Below are 5,034 nucleotides of genomic sequence, written 5' to 3'. Positions count from 1 at the left end.
CCCCGAAAAAAAAACACACACAAATGTTTGTTTTAAATAAAGAACTATACTGTTGTACTTCATAAAAATAGAGTATCAACATAATTAAATTGAATGTTGAGATATAAATGGTTTGTGCATCATGATTTAATATTGCAACTCAGTTTGTGCTGCTCCTTCTGTTGTCCCCCTCTTGGCCACCAGGGGCGGCATAATACATTCATGCATTCACAAATTAAGAATAATAATTCTACCACTACTGTAATTGACTCAGTAAGATCATTTTTTGTAGAGGATAAAGCATGTGTTCCTGTGAGTATTATCTGTCTACCTGTGTTGCGCCACCATTGCTTCAGGGGTTCAAAAACCGCAACTCTTGATGCTAACCATTAGCATGCATTTTCCGCTAGGCGTTCGAATTAAGCTGGCTGGTGCATCCTATGACAAAGTTATTTGGGTGTAAGAAGTGTCACTTCCTTTGTTTAACGTTTAGTTTGACACTCAACTTTGAGTGGGAGGGGCATAAACCAGCATGAAGCTGATTTGCCAAACTGCTGCTTATGGTGCTGTGAGCAAAGTTGACGTCACTCGCACCACGCAGCACTCGTCTCAAGTTGCGCTCACAAGTTAAAGCAAAAAATAATAATAATTTAATATCAACAACCTCATTAGTCAGGTCACTTGTATCTCAAGGCATCCCTTTAGAGTAAGGACATAATTAACTCTCATTATCCATGGGGAAAAAATATGTGAAATGAGGATCAAGCGGTTAGGAAGATGAATGAATGAATGAATGAATGAATGATATACAATCGTATTTGAAAATCCCTGTGCGCCTGCAGGGAGTGAATAAACACCATCTGGCCACTATATGAGGTAATCAAAGCAGCAGGGGCGTTTTTATTGTCAAATTAAAGAGGGTGGGGAAAAAAAAGCAAAATGATGACATTTGTGCATACCGAAGTCAATCCCACAGCCAATCGTGTTCCTTGTCCTGCCCTCCTCCATGTTGTTCTCTTCATGGCACCGCTCTGGTGTCCCTGGTGTTGTTTTTGTATGCATGGTACCCCGTTGGTCGCAACAGTAATGGGAAGACTTGCACTTTCTCTCTTGTACTATGCACAAAATTCTCTTATCTCTGTTCGCCCACACCCCAACCTTCTCCCTCCAACAAAACGAAAAGAAAAAAAAAAAGTCTTACTTGAAATAGCTCAACATGGACCCTGAAATGCTCACGTAGTTGTGTACAGTATATGTAAATAACACCGAACACAGAGACTAAGTGAAATTCTTAAACGATTAAGTTGAAGATTAATAGTGAACTATATCAGTTATGCTGAGTGATATAACAAAGGAATGCACCAGAAATCACCATTTATGGCACAGAAATATGTGCAATACATCACCTTGTGGCTTTGTTGCACCACAAATGAGTTTCACCTTTAAAGTGTTAGATTTTAACCCCGCCCCGATGTATCATGTAGTGGGATGAAACTGGCGTTTATAAATTGTATAAAAATGAAAAAAATGGTGTGTTGCTTGGATCAGACCCGTCAAACTGGTCTGTAAATGTAAAGTTTTAGTTTGTCTGTTTTTCTGCTCCGGGTCAACAAGTGCTTTTTATTTTCTTACATTGGTTCTTGGAGTGTGTGCAAACTGAGGATGGAGGGGAGGGGGGGGGGGGGGGGGGGGAAATACCACACATGGGTCTGTATGAATTTCTGTTCTTTGTTGACACAAGTTTTATTTGTTACAAATAAACTCAAGTAAAATAAAAGACACCGAACCTGTGTTCTGGCTCTATACCATGACTGTATATTGTGTTGGCCACATTTCATATGGATGTGTGCTTAACAAGGCGTTGAATAATGTGTTACATTTTAGAAGGAAATTACACATTATGTATTATTTATCAACAATTTTTGAAATTATGTTTTTCCTTTGAAAGTCACCATGACGTTGTTGCATATACAGTATATTAATTCTCATAAGCTATACCCTAAAATGCGCAGGAAGCGAGCTATGAGTATGTGAATGTACAATTTCGGTCCATTTTTGCACATTTACAGGGGTCATGCTTTTGCTTCTTTGTCCTAATAACTCAACTTGTGTTTATTTTGGCTAAAAAATTTGTCCAAAAATTTGTCCAAAAACGCATTACTATATACATGGTCGTTTTTTTCGTCCAAAAACGCCTTACAATACATGGTCGTTTTTTTTTTTAGCTAAAAACGCCTTACTCTACATGGTCGTTTTTTTCGGCTAAAAATTTCATCCAAAAACGCCTTATACATGGTCGTTTTTTTTCGGCTAAAAATTTCGTCCAAAAACGCCTTACTATACATGGTCGTTTTTTTGGGCCAAAAAGGCCTCACTATATACATGGTCATTTTTTTACGTCCAAAAATGCCTTCCTATACATGGTCGTTTTTTTTTTTCAGCTAAAAACGCATTACTATACATGTTCATTTGTTTCGGCTAAAAATGTCATCCAAAAACGCCTTACTATACATGGTCGGTTTTTTCGGCTAAAAATTTCGTCCAAAAACGCCTTACTATACATGGTCGTTTTTTTGGGCCAAAAAGGCCTCACTATATACATGGTCATTTTTTTACGTCCAAAAATGCCTTCCTATACATGGTCGTTTTTTTTTTTCCAGCTAAAAACGCATTACTATACATGTTCATTTGTTTCGGCTAAAAATTTCGTCCAAAAACGCCTTACTATACATGGTTGTTTTTTTCGGCTAAAAATTTCATCCAAAAACGCCTTATACATGTTCTTATATACTGTTGTCCTCTTCTCTGGTCAAAACAGTGTCCCCTAGCGGATACTCAATGAATTGCACATTTTTAAAAATATTAATTCTGTGTCTTTTATGCATTTTTTTCGTTTTTGAATTATCCTGTGGGCCTGATTGAACCTTGCGCGCACGCGCACCTGTGTGTGTGTGTGTGTGTGTGTGTGTGTGTGTGTGTGTGTGTGTGTGTGTGTGTGTGTGTGTGCGTGTGATGAATGAATTCCGCATCGGTGTGCAATTGTAAAACAAGGCTGTGTGTTGAAAAAATAAATCTGAAATTGTATTTAAGGGGGGCGGCCCGGTAGCCCAGTGGTTATCACGTCGGCTTCACAGTGCAGAGGTACCGGGTTCGATTGCAGCTCCGGCCTCCCTGTGTGGAGTTTGCATGTTCTTCCCGGGCCTGCGTGGGTTTTCTCCGGGTGCTCTGGTTTCCTCCCACATTCCCAAAAAAATATGCATGGCAGGCTGATTGAACACTCTAAATTGTCCCTAGGTGTGAGTGTGAGTGTGAATGGTTGTTCGTCTCTGTGTGCCTGCGATTGGCTGGCAACCGATTCAGGGTGTCCCCCGCCTACTGCCCGGAGACAGCTGGGATAGGCTACAGCACCCCCCGCGACCCTAGTGAGGATCAAGCGGTTAGGAAGATGAATGAATGAATGAATGTATTTAAGGGTGGCTCAATATTGGTCACCCTTAATATATACAGGCCGGAATTGATTTCTGGCCCAAATACTTCACTCCACAACTGGCCCTCATCTGGTTCAAGCAAGTGCCTCCTTTGCCACTCCTGGGCCGTGTTCGGCCCACATGCATTATGCCACCAAGGCCAGCTGTGCCAGCTTCATGCCGAATCTGGGCCAGATGCCTTTGCTGACTGAGCAGTTTTGGGGTGGGGTTGGGGGGGTTGTATATATAACTAGTATGAGTCATTTTTATAATACTGGAATTCACACTGAGGACATTCAGAAGAACCCAGGTGTCTAAAAGGGATTCTTTATTGGGAGGTTTTCAAGCGATTCCAAGAACCACGGATTCATTTAGTTGTTTCAAAAATGCCTTGTTGGGAACCTTTGATCACATGCCATTGAAGTCCTCAGGGGTTTGCCCATCCACCCTTGGAGACGACTTTTCAGTTGATTGAAATTCCTGGCGAATGCAGTGAAACTACCCTGAAGATAGGAGCATTACCATCTCACGTCTTAAAGCTGGTAATTGAATGAGATTCTTGACATCTCTGCTTCCATTGTGATCCCCTTCAGCTGTGATTTAACTTAAGTTCTTCGACTACGCACTGCTACCTCGAGTCTATTCATCCTTCATCTCGGGCAGTGTTTCCCAGCCTTTATTGAGCCAAGACACCCCACATTAAAAAAACCCAAACACAACGCAGTATACCACCAAACTAAAATGTCACAAAGATATATTCAAATGATTATTGTCAACCTACTCACAAATGTTATTCTGTTGTAAAAATAGCAACACCTAGATACACAGCTTCATTGTACCGTTGGCAACTTAAATTGTTCCGTTAGTCACTCAATGCCACTGGCACGGAATGACAGTTTTTGATAAACCCCTAGCTGCTATGTTTTCAAAAGGAAAGCGTTAATCAATGGGATCCGCTCTATGTTTCAACTTTTTCCAGATTGGTTCTCTGAGACTCGCTGATGGTGTAGTGGTACATTCAGCTGAGTTATGTGCAGGCAGCATGGGATCGGTTCCCACTTAGTGACGGTGTGGATGCGTGTCTCTCAATGTGCCGTAATGGCTGTGACCTGAGCAGACGTGATGTCATTTTCAGTCAACGTCAAGCATTAAAATGGCCGCCCCTGCAATGGATAAAGACAGGTCGATTTTGCTGCTGAAATCACATTGCACAAATACACTTTTAATCAGACTGCTGTATTTTGACTAATGTTAATGCTGAGCTGGTTGGATTAATCAACAGAATGTGTCCTTTGTGCCAGGTATGATGCCCAAGTGACCCGCGAACTGTACTCTTTTTTTTTTTTTGCTATATCCTGCTTCACGGTGTTCTGTGTAAAAGGCAACAGTCGAGAACTGTTGGATCCTGTTAAAAGTTGTGGTAAGATTATCTTGAGGGACGTCACCATTCAAACACGGTAGCCGGTTTTTCAGTGACTTCATTCTGTCTCCTGTGTCAATCATCACAACACCAGTAATGGAATCTCGCAATCTCACTGAAAAGTTAATTTGTGTGGTAGCCTGATGTACATGTATTCATTGGCAATTA

This window comes from Hippocampus zosterae, chromosome 13 (genome assembly GCF_025434085.1).
Source record: "Hippocampus zosterae strain Florida chromosome 13, ASM2543408v3, whole genome shotgun sequence".
Lineage (NCBI taxonomy): Eukaryota > Metazoa > Chordata > Actinopteri > Syngnathiformes > Syngnathidae > Hippocampus > Hippocampus zosterae.
This window is presented reverse-complemented; position numbering follows the sequence as displayed.